The sequence below is a fragment of the Capricornis sumatraensis genome, unplaced genomic scaffold (assembly GCF_032405125.1).
Source record: "Capricornis sumatraensis isolate serow.1 unplaced genomic scaffold, serow.2 scaffold15, whole genome shotgun sequence".
In the NCBI taxonomy this organism is placed as follows: domain Eukaryota; kingdom Metazoa; phylum Chordata; class Mammalia; order Artiodactyla; family Bovidae; genus Capricornis; species Capricornis sumatraensis.
In genome coordinates this window covers 2344704-2360835 of record NW_027184626.1, presented here as the reverse complement: position 1 = coordinate 2360835, position 16132 = coordinate 2344704, and the positions used below count along the sequence as shown (strand labels likewise).

General features: G+C 37.5%; 1 protein-coding gene across 2 annotated transcripts in view; it reads right to left on the bottom strand.

Moving 5' to 3' along the window:
* LOC138072391 (lysozyme C, kidney isozyme-like) overlaps positions 1-16132 on the bottom strand; it is a 55469-nt gene that overhangs the window by 25831 nt on the left and 13506 nt on the right. The window lies entirely within an intron of this gene.

Sequence of the window (16132 nt, the reverse complement as noted above, 5' to 3'; positions counted from 1 at the left end):
TTGAGTTATTTTCCGTATGTAGTGTGCAGTGTGGATTCAAGTTCATTTTTTTGCATACCGACATCTAGTTGTCCCAGCACCACTTGTTAAAAGGCCCATCCCTTCTCCACTACATTGCCTTTGTGCCTTTAAAGCATTTTTCTATATTTACAGAAACGTTGCAAAGGTAGTACTGACAATTCTGTCACTGAGTTTTCCCAATGTCAGTGTTCTAGTTTTGGCAAATGTAGTTTTCTCTTAGTTTTGTCTACGTAAGATGTAGACATTAGTAGATTACTATTAACTAAGTTCTAGGCTTTATTTGATCCCACTAGTTTTCCCACTAACGTTCTTTTTCTGTTCCAGGATCCAACAGGGAATACCACATTTTATTTGTTTTCATGTCTTCTTAGGTTTTTTGGTTTACACATAAATAAAAATGCGCTTAGACCAAAGTTTTCAACAGGAACAAGAAAGAACATTAAATATTACTCTGAAGTGCTAATCGTTGTGGCTATTAAGATTTTAAAGCAAAAGTGACTTCCCTGGTGGTGCAGTGGTTAAGACTCCATGCTCCAATGCAGGAGGCCCAGGTCTGACCCCTAGTCAAGGAACTAGAGCCTGCATGTTGCAGCTAACAGCATGCGTGCCACAATTAAAGATCCTGGATGCAGCAACTAAGACACATCACAGCCAAATAAATTTTAAAAGGAAGTTCAACTGGATTAAAAAAAACGATTTTAAAGCAAAAGAATTTTCTTTCAGAGTTCATAATGAACAGCAGCATTATTAAATAGCAAATATTTCATAGGAATCATCAAAATAGCTGCTGTTTTCATCCAGGAACATTCGGAAAAATACTAAAATGAGAAAAGCTAATTAATATTTATCCAAAACACTTTATTAAAACTTAAAATGGAAAAATATGTATAAAATTAACTGGTAAAGAAACAAATCAGATAGCAAGTAATAGTCCATTACTGGAGATTTTATTTCAGATAGAACAGCCCTGATCAATTGTTGACTGTTGTGTAATATGGTTAATATAGAAAACCTTATGAGTGATTTTTAACTTTCTTATCAACTGAAAACTAGCTATGGCTTTATTCAACAAAGTGGAGCAACTTCTGGATGACTTGAACCTGTTGTTGAATGGTATTTGTAGTCAGCTGTATGATAAGAAAGCTATAATGAAAGATGTGAATAAAGCATTTTTTAAAAACATGAACAAGTACAGAATATGTGCTCTGTCTAGTTTCTTTAAATTCACTGGAGAAAATGTCACATCTTTGATATTAGGATTTGTTGAGTTGGATTCAACATTTTGCAACGATTATTTGTGTTCTTTTCAGGTATAATTCTCCACTTTTACAAAAGAATTCTGTTACTAGAATTGCCTACATGATTTTCCAAAAAGATTCTAATTCCATATGCTAACTCACAAATTATCCTAAATAAATATATAAGGAGTATACATGCACGCATGCTCAGTCCCTCAGTTGTGTCCAACTCTGAGACCCCCTGGACTGTAGCCCACCACACTCCTCTGTCCACGGATTTTTCAGTCAAGAATACTGGAGTAGGTTGCCATTTCCTAGTCCAGGGGATCTTCCCAACCCATGTACCTGGAGGCAAATGAACTTCTCCAGTGTGACGGCAATATGTGAGGCTAGCTAGAGTTATGGTGAGAGTTCGTGTCCTTGCCAAGTGCTTGGATTGTTAGAAACAGAGGCTCTTTTTAAGTAGATATACACCAAATTCTGGTAAAAGTTCATTATGCCCTCCAAGTCCCCTATGAGGACACTGGCTTACTATATGAGAACAAAATGAAGGTCCATCATTAGGACTGTGGACCCTTAATGAGGTCACTATTCCAGAACTTAATAAACACACTCACTACTCTCTGACCAGCTCACTGGGAGGTGGCTATCTTGTAAAAATGTGGGCTCCTTGGGAGCTTCAGCTTTATACAAGGCAACACATGGAAGATGGCCTCTCAAATGTGGCTTGGCCATTCCTGAACACAACATGACACTCAGATTGTGAAAGACCCCAGACATCCACTGATTAACAACATTCCCTTCCAGTTACTTTCCCATACAATGTTTTCTCCCATCATCCCCTCCTGAATTCAGTTCAATCATCCTTTTATCCTTACCACTCCATTAATATCATTCCACTCAAAGTCACCATGAGTTCCAGATGTCACAGCCAAAGGTCAACTCAGTCTTCATTTTATCAAAACCGTCAATAGTATGTGACACACCTCACTCCGTTTTGAGAAACTAGGCTTCCAAGACACCCTCCTTTTCTTTCCCTCTCTCCCTCCTTTCCTCTCCTTTCCTTCCCTCTCTATCCCACACTCCCTCCTTGTCTCCCCACACTTCCATCTCTCTTCTTTCTCTCCTCTCTTCCTTTCTTCCTTGGTTCTCTTACCTCACGAGCTGCTGCCTATCTTTTTGGTTGCATCATTCTATCTTCCCTATTTCTAGGTATAAGAGCCCCCTTTTTCAGACTGTTGACCTTTCCTCTTTATCCATCATTGTTCTCCTGGTGATCTCACCTGGTCCCACTGCTTCAAATATTACTAGATACTGATACCTCACACAGTTGTACCTCTAGTCATGAAATTGTCCCAAATTCCAGATATGTACATCCAAATGAGTACCTAGCTCCCCCTTGGTAGCCTAATCGTTGTCTCAAACTCAACATGCCCAATATGAAACTTTTTATTTCTGCTCCCACCAAAAAATTAAAAAAAAAAAAATCCCACCCAACCCTCCAGTTTTATCTCAGTAGAAAACAATTCTATTTTTTTATTTCTTAGGTCAAAGACTATAGAGATATCCTTGATTTCTTTCTCTCTCATTCAGCTTTTGTCCATCAACAAATGAAGTCAGCTCTACCTTTAAAATATACTGTCTTACTGCTTCTTCACAACTATTGCCTCAATCAAACCACTTCAATTTCTCACCACACTAATGCAAAATTGCCAGTTGGTCTGCCTGCTCCCACAACTGTTCCCTAACCATTTCTTCTCCAGATAGTGACCAGTGATAAAAGGGGGATTGCGACACTCCTCTACTCATACCCTTCCATGCTTCCTTGTCACACTGTGAGTAAAAACTAAAATCTTCACCATTCCCTATAAAGCCCTACCCAGCCATGCCCCCAAACATCTTCCTAAATCCATTTCCAACCATTCTCCTCTTCCCTCATTCTACTAGCCTTTGCTGCTTCACTTATACGTAAAGTTCCTGTACACACACAGCTCTGCAGCTGAATTATCTGTTTTAATTCACCTAGTTGTTCCTTTGCTAGTCCATACTCTTGTTATAATATTTTCATCGGATCCCTTAATATCTGGTGTAGTCATCCCCCCTTTAATTTTCTTCATCGACACAGATTTGGCAAGTCTGAACTCCATTCTTTTATCTGAATTGTAGAATTTGTTATTTTGGATACCCTAAGTATCTTAACAGTAATTTGATTTGCAAAGCATTGAGTTTGCAATTTGGTTGATCTTTAACTTTGAACGTGAAGTCTTCCCATCTTTAAATATGGTATATTTGCCCAATTATTAAAACCTGTTTTATCTGCTTTGTTAGAGATTAAAATATTTCCCCATAAAATCTTGAATATTCTTAATTAGTTTGATTCCTTTTCTCTTTTGGCCTCATCCTTCTCCAGCCTTTCCCCACCTTAAGCCCCATACATATATACGTGATTCAACAGTACTCTCTCAGTGGCCTCTCATGAGTTTTGCATTAGTTCTTCAGGTCTTCCTAGATTTTCTTTTTTATCCTGCGGCATCTCTGGAGCTAGGACGGCAAAGGCAACATGCAGCCTATGCTGGTTTGCCCCCATGGTCCCACTGATTGTCTATGATGGTTTGAGCTGAATTATTTTACTATTGGCAAGTGAATCTCCTAATTAAAACATGTCAGTAAGTGGCACATATAACAAAATGACAAATAGGGTTGTTTATGGGCATTATAGGAGAAAGCAATGGCACCCCACTCCAGTACTCTTGCCTGGAAAATTCCATGGACAGAGAGGCTTGGTGGGCTGCAGTCCATGGGGTCGCTAAGAGTCGGGCACATGACTGAGCGACTTCATTTTCATTTTTTACTTGCATGCATCGGAGAAGGAAATGGCAACCCACTCAGTGTTCTTGCTTGGAGAATCCCAGGGATGGGGGGAGCCTGGTGGGCTGCCGTCTGTGGGGCTGCACAGAGTCGGACACGACTGAAGTGACTTAGCAGCAGCAGCAGCATGGGCATTATTTTATATTTGTCATATGCTCTCTATCTCACACCATCCAGTCCTTCTTAATCTTCCAGGCTCCCTCTGAGTCCTCCAGCAGCCCAGGTCATCACATGGCTGCTAAGTCCTACTCCTCTTTCTGTTCCTTCCACCTGCTCTGCACAACAAAGCTCTTCAGCATCCAGAAAGGCTGGATCTTCCCTCTACCATCAGATCGGGATTTCTTCTTTTTGAAAAGTGATCTAACTTTAAAATTTAGAAGCGATCATTTGTTTGTACCAAGAGATTTTTCATCCTAGCAGAGATAGTTTCAATCCAAATTAATTTATAATTGGTGCAAAATTTCACAGTATAACCAATGAAAGCAATTCAACAAGTATGGTAGAGAATGGTCCTGGGTTGTAGCATTATCAGGTAAGTAAACAAGTTCTAAGAGACTTCCACAGATGGTTTATTCTTTACAGTATTTTCTCCATTTTTATAACTTCTTCCTTTGTTTTCACTTTGCTTAGCACCTAGGTTTTATAATGTAAAAGTGAAAGTCACTCAGTTGTGTCCAGTTCTTTGAGACCCCATGAACTATATAGTCCATGAACTTTTCCAGGCCAGAATACTTGAGTGGGTAGCCATTTCCTTCTCCAGGAGATCTTCCCAACCCAGGTCTCCCACATTGGAGGTGGATTTTTTACCAGCTGAGGTTTTATAAAAATTCTACAGTTTTTTCTTTCTTTTTTCCTTATGCAACACTGTGACATTGTAATGTGGGCCTGTAGTTCTCTGACGGAGACAGGGTTTTATTCATCATGCTGTTTAAGTGCAGGTCAGTCTTAAGGCTAAGACACACGATATGAAAAAATTATGAAATCTGAGTCTCTTAAGCCTAGACATTAACCCAGCAAACCTCTAAATTCTGATTAGCTTTCTCTTTACCCTCATTTTACTTTCTCTTCCCATCTTCACTGTGTGAAATTTTAAGTTCGTAATAGGGTAAAATTGCTTCTACCTTTGTTTGTAAGATATGTCATTTCAAAATTTAATATCTGAAAAATATCCAGAGGGGAATTTCATCAGATACACTCCACTCATTAGTACAAAGGCTACTGAGGTTCTCTATAGAGTCTACGTAGAATATAAGGATCACTCTTTTGTGTGTCTTGCTTGTTTTATTTTTTCTTATTCTTGTCTCCTAAACTATCTGTAGTTACAAATATCTAAACAGGTATATTTGGTACATGCAGAAGTCTGTCAGCATAATAAGCAAATGTTTTAAGTTAAAGTCTCTGGTAAATTACACTTGTGTTCTTGTACTGTTTAGTATGATTTTAGTAAATCATAAGAAAATTGATGGCTGCACTAATTAACTTTTTTCAGTAATTTTTAAACTTTCAGATTTATAAAATGTAATCATTGTTGCAATTCTTAGTGTTTTATATTTCTAAAATATGGTTGTTTCATGATAATCAAATATAAGTTATATTGGAAATATACTCGTTAAAAAATACTCCCTATTTTTTATATTTTCACTAGCTATACCTAGACAACATAAAGGCAGCTATTATTTTTTAATCAACAGTGGTTGTAAATATTCTATTTTACTTTCTTAGTACTAGACTATAGCACCAAGTGATACACTTACTGTTCTATTTCTGATATTACGATTTCAAGGCAGTTGTAGAAAATGCTTTAGTAGATGTAATAGTCAAAGAAGAGTCGCTAGAATTTGGAAAGTCATTTTGTAGTTTAAGGGGAAAATTAATTTTGTTTTGTTGTTTTAACTTTTGTTTGCTTTTCTCAAAAGTCCCTTCTTAACTAGTGAGCCCAAAATGTCAGGCCTGTAATCCCAGCTAGAGCTTTACCAGGTGTGTGTACTTCCCGGATCACACAGTTCAGTGAGCTGTATTATCTGTCTCTGCACAATCTCTTCTGAAGTCAGTTGCTGATGCTGTAATCATAACCCTTGAAATGTATGGGTAAATAAAAGCTCCTTTATCAGAAATGTATGACTACTCACTTTCTCAAGAGACTCTTAATGGCAAAATTGTGGCAAAATGAGAAATGTCTTCCCTCCTATTTATTTGAAAACAACAAATTATAGTCATGATTTCAAGATTTCCTTCCAGGGCCTCATTAAATTGCCTCCCATGTCATAAAAAACCTCTTGTGAAAGATGCTTCCGGAGGAAACTTGTCACATTAAACTGTCAGTCAAGTCCTCTTCTCAAGTTTTGCTACTGTCTTTTGATCCAAGAGGAGCCACGGAGATGAACCATCTCTTCCTTAAGATTATTTAATAAATAATTTTCCATCCATTACTCTTATGCATAATAATCAGCAGCACTCTACACTATACAGTCTTGTATGTAGAGCCTACTTTAGATTGGGATGTGGAATAGACATTTTAGAATACTAAAATCATTTCCATACAAAAAGCCAAATTATTAACCTAGCAGGAGATTTTGTTGTGTTTGGTTTGTTTTCTAAAGACGGAGACACACTAGATAAAGCGTTGTTCATCTCTTCCATGAACCATAAAATTAAAGGAGATAACTGGGTTTTCCACACTTGATTCTTTGTCTCTGCAATAGAATAGGTTTTTAGCATTTGAGCAGCTTAAAGCCATTTGGTTAGTTTTTCCATATACTTTCTTTAAAAATCACTCTTCAAAAGTGCCAAGTTCCTGATTTTAAAACTCTAATCATTTGGTTTTGACCAATTGTGTGGGAAGAAATATAAAATAGTTTTTCTTCTCTTCAGCCATATTTTCTTTGGTCAATGCCATTTCTGTTTTCTTGGTTTGTTCTTTCTGGATTTTTCTAAATCATTACCCTTCATACTGAATATTATGGGGGAAATATGAGCTTAATATTTTTTTTTTTTCCAAAACCAGTCTTTTGATAAAGGGCAAAGTTGAAGGCCAAAATAGACAGATAGCTCAATCAACAGATTGATTTGTACCTCCACTAGTTTGTTCCTCCACCAACATAGGCTACATTATATTTTCAGTAAAAACAGAATTTAAGACATTAGTAATAGAAGTGAACAATTCATTAAGTGTTTGATAGGTTCTCATTCTAGTTTATATATTAATCTTTAAAAATATTAACTACTGAGTAGCTCACACAAAATGGAACTTTTTAGAGGGAATTTAAGCTGATTTTTCTGTTCAGAAATTTTATAGTTAGTTTTCAGATCAGATTCATGATTTTCTCTCCTATGTTCTTTGTCTTACTTACACTGTTTTATCTCAGGGTACAACAAAGAACAAAATTAACAGTGCCTTAAATGTGAGAAAATACAGTGGGTCCTCATCATTTAATTCTTACAAGAATATTTTGAACTGAGTGTTTTTACTTTCATTTGCAGATAAGAAGGTTGCAACTTGAATGGCCTATGTAACTTGCTCAAAGTCATAGTGCAGAGCCCTGAGGTTCAAACTCAAACTTCTTTTATTCCAGAACCTAAATTCATAACTAAAATACTAACTCCTAAAAGCTATGTGGACATCCTAGTGGGCATTAGAAAGGTGTCAAAGAATGTTAGAATCAGACGAAATATTAGTGAGCATGTCATTTTAATATGGATAAACAGAAGTTTATAACAGCAATGACCTTAATGTCATATTTTTGTTTAACGGCAGAAGTCAAATATCTTCCTATTTAAGTGCTCACTGAAAATAATCTCAAAATCATTATTTATAATTTTATTTAAAATCCTTTTTGACAGTATTACTTCTATAACGTAGAAAAATCTTATGGTTGCTATGTATGTATTTTCTTTTTGCTGCTCTAGTCTTGCATGTATGCTAAGTTGCTTCAGTCATGTCTGACTCTTGGTGACCCTATGGACCAGAGGCTCCTCTGTCCAAGGGATATATCTCCTGCATCGGTAGGCAGGTTCTTTACCACTAGTGTACCTTAGGAAGCCTACTGGGTTAATCAACTTAAAAATAAGTCTTTTGTCACAGAAGAAATTTCTAATTCCCAAAAAAGTTGATTTCCAACATGACAATTTGGAACCTCATGGGAAAGACTTGAAAGCCTGGCTTGTGATAATTGATTTGATTCACAAAAATTACTTATCATTTTTTTTCAATAATTGTTGCTTAAACATTAGGTAAAACAGACAAATTTGCTTAAGTAAATGTTATATCTCAAAATTTTCAGCACTATACTGATTTACAATAATTTTTCTGAGTTTAACCTCTGTTAAAAGGCAGCCATTCATTAAAAATCATTGCTCCCTCCATAACAATAAAGCAAATAATGAGTGTGTGTGTACACCCACCTGTTTGTGTGTATATGTTTATATACACATATATATTTGAAGATATTCAATAGTTGCAGATGTAAAGAATTCTAAAAGTAAGATATAGAGAGGAATGAGATCTTGAGTAAATAAAGGAAGATTGTTGGCAATTCCCTGGTGACACTTGCTGAATACAAGCATAGAGGAGAAAGATCAGACCTAGCATAGTGAGAGGTAATCTGTTGGAGTAAATAGAATCCAGTAGAGTTTTCCACAGCTGTGTAGGTGACATGAATGACTGGAATCTGGCGGAGCTAGTTTTTTCTTCCTATAAGACTTCACTCACCCAGTAAACATTTACTAAGAGTGTGGCATTATAGAATGCTGGGGGACAGACTGAGGAAGAAGAGGAATCTTCATAAGTCTTGCGCTTTAGTTCCAAAGTCCTGCTAGAAGGATGTGCCTATAATAATATCTTATGGATATCAATCTTTAGACATTTGAAAGCTGACATGAATTAAACAAAAGTGGCGAGACTGGGCACATTCAGGGCGGTGAGGAAATGTAGATCAATGGAACAGAAGAGAAAGCCCAGAAATAAACCCATGCATCCAGGGTCAATTAATCTACAAGAAAGGAAGCAAGACTCTACAACAGAGAACAGAGAGTCTCTTCAATAAATGGTGCTAGGACAACTAGACTGTAAAAGAATTAAATTAGAACATTCTCTAATATCACACACAAAAATAAACTAAAAATGGATTCAATAGCTAAATGTAAATGTAAGACCAGACACTATAAGACTCCTTAGGAAAACATAGGCAGAACACTCTGACATAAATGGCAGCATAACTTTTCGGATCTGTCTCCCAGAGTAATGGAAATAGAGGAAAAACAAACATATGGGACTTAATTAAACTTAAAAGCTTTTGCATAGCAAAGGAACCCATTAACAAAACAAAAAGACAACCCATAAAATGGAGAAAATATTAGCAAGCAATGTGATCTACAAGAGATTAATCTCTAAACTATACAAACAGCTTATATAGCTCAGTATATTTTTAAAAAGCCAAGCAAAATATGAGGTCCAAATAGACATTTCTCCAAAGAAGCCACACAGATGGCCAAAAGGCACATGGAAACATGTTTACCATTGAGAACTATTAAAGAAATGCAAATTAAAAGTATAATCAGGTATTATATCATCTCAAGTCAGAATGGCCATCATCAAAACGTCTACAAACCTATTTATGAAACAGAAATAGTCACAGATGTAGAAAACAAACTTTCAGTCACCAAGCAGTGAAGGGGAGAGAGGGATAAATTGGAAGATGGGGACTGACATGTATACAACACTATATATAAAACAGGTGAGTAATTAGAATTTACTGTATAGCATGGGAGCTCTACTCAGTACTCTGTAATGACCTCGAAGGGAAGATAATCTACAAAAAGAGTGTTTATATGTATATGTATAACTGAATAACTTTGCTATACAGCAGAAACTAATACAATATTGTCAATCAACAATACTCTAATAAAATTAATTTTTAAAAACACACAAATAAGAAATGCTGGAGAGGCTGCTGAGCAAAGGGAGCCCTGCCACACTGTAGGTGGAAATGTAAATTGGTGCTGTCATTATGGAGAATAGCATGCTATGTGCTAAGTTGCTTCAGTCAAGTCTGACTTTTTGAGACCCCATGGACTGTAGTCCCCCAGGTGCCTCTGTCCACAGATTCTACAGGCAAGAATACTGGAGTTGTTGCCCTCCTTCAGGGGACCTTCCTGACTCAGGGACGGAACCCATGCTTCTTATGTCTCCTGCACTGGCTGCTGCTGCTGCTAAGTCGTGTCAGTCGTGTCCGAATCTGGGCAACCCCATAGATGGCAGTCCACCAGGCTTCTCTGTCCCTGGGATTCTCCAGGCAAGAACACTGGAGTGGGTTGCCATTTCCTTCTCCAATGTATGCAAGTGAAAAGTCAAAGTGAAGTTGCTCAGTCATGTCCGACTCCTAGCGACCCCATGGACTGCAGCCTACCAGGCTCCTCCATCCATGGGATTGTCCAGGCAAGAGTACTGGAGTGGGGTGCCATTGCCTGCATTGCCAGCCCGGTTCTTTACCACTAGCACCACCTGGGAAACCTGGAAAACAATACTGATGTTCCTGAAAAAACTAAAAGTAGCATTACAGTGTGAAGCTACAATCGCAGCCTGGGTGCATATCCAGAGAAAACCATAATTTGAAATGCACCCTCAGTGTTAACTACAGCACTGTCTACAAAAGCTAACATATGAAAGCAATCTAAATGTCCACTGACAGATTAATGGATTAAAAAGATGTGATATATTTATACAATGGATTGTTGTGTGTGTGTGTGAAGTCACTCAGTCGTGTCTGACTCTTTGCGACTCCATGGACTGTAGCTTACCAGGCTCCTCTGTCCATGGGATTTTCCAGGCAATGGTACTGGAGTGGATTGCCATTTCCTTCTCCAGGGGATATTCCCAACCCAGGGATCGAACCCAGGTCTCCTGCATTGTAGACAGATGCTTTACCCCCTGAGCCACCGGCTGACATAATGCAATTTACAGCAACATGGAAGCACCTAGAGATTACCACACTGAGTGAAATAAGTCAAAGAATAACAAATATTGCATAATATTGCTTATAAGTGGAATTAAAAATAAACCATGGTACAAATAAATGAACTTATATACAAAACAGAAACAGACCCATAGACAAAAATACAAACAAACAAACAAACTTACAGTTACCAAAGCGGAAAGGAGGGGAAGATAAATTAGGAGTTTGGGATTAACATAGGCAATGGCACCCCACTCCAGTACTCTTGCCTGGAAAATCCCATGGATGGAGGAGCCTGGTAGGCTGCAATCCATGGGGTCGCTAAGAGTCGGACATGACTGAGCGACTTCACTTTCACTTTTCACTTTCATCCATTGGAGAAGGAAATGGCAACCCACTCCAGTATTCTTGCCTAGAGAATCCCAGGGACAGGGAAGCCTGGTGGGCTGCCATCTATGGGGTTGCACAGAGCTGGACACGACTGACGCGATTTAGTAGCAGCATGTATAAAATAGATAGCCAGGAAGGACCTACTGCACAGCACAGGGAACTATATTAAATATCTTGTAATAACTTATAACGGAAAAGAACCTGAAATTCTTTTTCAGAGTCACATATATAAATATTTACATGCATATATATGACAATTCAATCATTTTGCTGTATACCTGAAACTAACAAAACACAGTAAATCAACTGTATTTCAATTAAAAAGGAACACAATATTCACAGAAGAATTAAAAAGTTCTAGCGAACTGAAGAAAAAAAAAAAAGGAAGTTAAATTGCAACCCACTGCTGACATGGCTCATCTCCTGAATCAATCGATACATAATCAGTTTCTTATCCTAACTGCCAGAGAGAATGCTCTCTTGCTGGGATGGGGGACAGATATTTCTTTGTCTGTTTGTTTGTTTGTTTTTTAATGTATAATACCTGACATACAACCACAAATTTCAAAACACGTAAAGAAACAGAAAAATGTCAACCAAAATTAAGAGCAAAAATAAAAAAATAGAAGCAGACACATAGCATCGCAGATTAGAACTTCTGAAAAGGAATTTTAAATGTCATTATACATATGTTAAAGAAATATAGGCAATAAAGACAATAACTGAAAAAATAATCATTTAACAAAGAAATGGAGACACAGAAGAGAAAATAAATTGAATACTGTACAACTGAAAAATAAGGTGTTTGGAATTAAAAATTTTTGAACAGATTTAACAGAAGATGGGCAGCAGACTGAAGCATCAGTGAATTTGAATTAGGTCAAGATAACTTATAAAGACAAAAGCACAGAGATAAAAAGAATGGGAAATAAAGAACATAGCATCAAATAACTTCTTCCACCAACATATAAGTTGTAATATCAGTAGAACCCATACTTTTCCTTTCAAAACTGATGCATACAATAATATGTCAGGGGAGAATAGTCTTTAACAGTCTTTTTCTTCTCTCTCGTCCTCAAGGAGAGGGATGTGACATCATTTTTTTTTTTTTCTCTCAAATATAAATTTCTTGAGTATATTCATTAAACTAACATTTAGGAAATTTCTACTGTGGCATCGGTTCTGGAGATATATAAGTCAGTAACTACTATATGGTAGAATGGTGGAGTATGTAGATAAAGCAGCGAGCAAAATAAAGATACTCTCCACGTGCATGCACTTTACTTTTAAGCAAAATGAGACAGAAAATGAAACTGTGTGTATGTGTGTGTGATCATAAGGGTTTAAAAACAGTCAAGTAGTAAAAGGAGATATCATATGCACAGGGGATGGAGGAGTGTGTAATATTTGAGATAGTTCATCTGGATATGCCTCCCTGGTGACTTCACATGTGAGTAGACACTTCAAAAAAGTTAGCTGACATTCAGGCCATGAAGATACGTTGGAAGTGTTTTCAACAGAAGGGATGATGAGTGTCAAGACAGTGAACCAGAGGCATTTACGCTGTGTTGGAAGGACAGAGTGTACAGCCTGGTTAGTGGAGAGATCAGGGTGCAGCACAGTAGGAAAAAAAAGGAAAAAAAGGTTAGCTGGAGATAGATCATCAAAGGAAGCTGAACCAGATAAGACCTTGACCTGTACTCTAAAGGATGTGTGGGGGGTAATCTATCTGGCATATTTGAAAACAAAACTTTCTCCTCTTTCGTAGAAAGACAAAATGAAACAGGTAGAAATAAGAACAAAGAGTAATAGACCGGTTAAAACATGTTCATGGCTGGGCTAGGATGGTGGTAATGGAAGTGGAGAGATGCAGTCAGCATTTAAATATAATTTTTAGATAGTATTAAAAGCATTTAAGTATGGATTCAATGTGAGATAAGAGCAAAAAAAGGAATACATGAGTTACCCAATGGCTGTTTAAAATGTTAGTGGGTACAAAATTTTCATCTTGTTTGTGAATTGCCAATAGTTTCATAGAAATGCTTTTGAAAGGAAAATTTTGAGTCAGTGTAAAAAGAAAAAAAAAAAAACGGTTGACATAATTACTGATGTTGATCATGTGTCAAGTTGAAGAAAATACTGGGATATACACCATGTATTTGTAATCCTTCAATTCAGTTCAGTCGCTCAGTCATGTATGACTCTTTGCGACCCCATGAACTGCAGCACGCTAGGCCTCCCTGTCCATTTCAACTCCCAGAGTCCACCCAAACCCATGTCCATCGTGTCGGTGATGCCATCCAACCGTCTCATGCTCTGTCGTCCCTTTCTCCTCCTTCCCTCAATCCCTCCCAGCATCAGGGTCTCTTCAAATGAGTCACCTCTTCACATCAGGTGGCCAAAGTATTGGACTTTCAGCTTCAACATCAGTTCTTCCAGTGAACACCCAGGACTGATCTCCTTTAGGATGGACTGCTTGGATCTCCTTGCAGTCCAAAGGACTCTCAAGAGTCTTTGCCAACACCACAGTTCAAAAGCATCAGTACTTCAGTGCTCAGCTTTCTTTATAGTCCAACTCTCACATCCATACATGACCACTGGAAAAACCATAGCCTTGACTAGACGGACCTTTGTTGGCAAAGTAATGTCTCTGCTTTTGAATATACTGTCTAGGTTGGTCATAACTTTCCTTCCAAGGAGTAAGCATCTTTTAATTTCATGGCTGCAGTCACCATCTGCAGTGATTTTGGAGCCCAGAAAAATAAAGTCAGCCACTGTTTCCCCTGTTTCCCCAACTATTTGCCGTGAAGTGATGGGACCGGATGCCATTTTAGTTTTCTGAATGTTGAGCTTTAAGCCAACATGTTCACTCTCCTCTTTCACTTTCATCAAGAGGCTCTTTAGTTCTTCTTCACTTTCTGCCATAAACGTGGTGTCATCTGCATATCTGAGGTTATTGATATTTCTCCCAGAAGTCTTGATTCCAGCTTGTGCTTCCTCCAGCCCAGCATTTCTCTTGATGTACTCTGCATATAAGTTAAATAAGCAGGGTGACAACGTACAGCCTTGACGCACTTCTTTTCCTATTTGGAACCAGTCTGTTGTTCCATGTCCAGTTCTAACTATTGCTTCCTGACCTGCATACACGTTTCTCAAGAAGCAGGTCAGGTGGTCTGGTATTCCCATCTCTTTCAGAATTCTCTTGAAGAATTTTCCACAGTTTCTTGTGATCCACACAGTCAAAGGCTTTGGCATAGTCAATAAAGCAGAACTAGATGTTTTTCTGGAACTCTCTTGCTTTTTCCATGATCCAGTGGATGTTGGAAATTTGATCTCTGATTCCTCTGCCTTCCCTAAATCCAGCTTGAACAGCTGGAAGTTCATGGTTCACGTATTGCTGAAGCCTGGCTTGGAGAATTTTGAGCATTACTTTACTAGTGTGTGAGATGAGTGCAATTGTGTGGTTTTTTGAGCATTCTTTGGCATTGCCTTTGTTTGGGATTGGAAAGAAAACTGTCTTTTTCCAGTTCTGTGGCCACTGCTGAGTTTTCCAAATTTGTTGGCATATTGAGTGCAGCACTTTCACAGCATCAATTTCCAGGATTTGAAATAGCTCCACTGGAATGCCATCACCTCTACTAGGTTTGTTTGTAGTGATGCTTCCTAAGGCCCACTTGAATTCACATTCTAGGATATCTGGCTCTAGGTGAGTGATCACACCATCATGATTATCTGGGTCTTAAAGATCTTTTTTGTACAGTTCTTCTGTATATTCTTGCCACCTCTTCTTAATGTCTTCTGCTTCTGTTAAGTCCGTACCATCTGCCCTTTATTGAGCCCATCTTTGCATGAAAAGTTCCCTTGGTATCTCTAATTTTCTTGAAGATTCTCTAGGGCATCAGTGATCCTACTTTGCTTTCATTTATCTACAAAACTGTCAAATATTTAGTTTATTTCTTCCACATATTCTTCATTGGTTTATTGAGATAAAATCTACATAAACTGAAATATGCAGACTTTAACTTGGTGATTTTTCTCAAATACACACACACACACATACACACACACACACATGCAACCGCACTAAAAGATACAAGAAAATTTTTAAGAAAGATATTGTTTCTTCTATCTCTGGCTAGTCTTAACTTCCCCTTTGTATTTACTATTTAGATTTTTACTATTCTAGATTAACTTGGCCTGGATTCAGTTGATTGGTCTGATTTTTTTCACTCTACGTTTTGAGGTTTATCAATTTTGTTTTGAGGATCAGTTAGCTTAAGTTTTTAAATTAATGTTAAGTAGTGTTCTCTCTCAAAAAAAAAAAAAAAAAACCCCAGTATTTTTACCTGTTCTCTTGTGGATTGGTATTTGAGTTGTTCCAGTTTGGGGATATTTAAAATAAAACTGCAATATATATTTCTGTACAAATAAGATTCTTCATTTTAATTTATGATGTTTTCTTAGCAGGATATAAAAATTAGGTCTCATAAAAAATAAATTCATAATTGTACTGTGCTCAGCTGTGTCCAACTCTTTGTGAGCCTTTGGAGTGTAGCCAACCAGGATCCTCTTGTCCATGAGATTCTCTAGACAAGAATACTGGAGTAAGTTGCTGTTTCCTCCTCTAGGGGATCTTTCTGACCCAGGAATCAAACTCACTTCTCC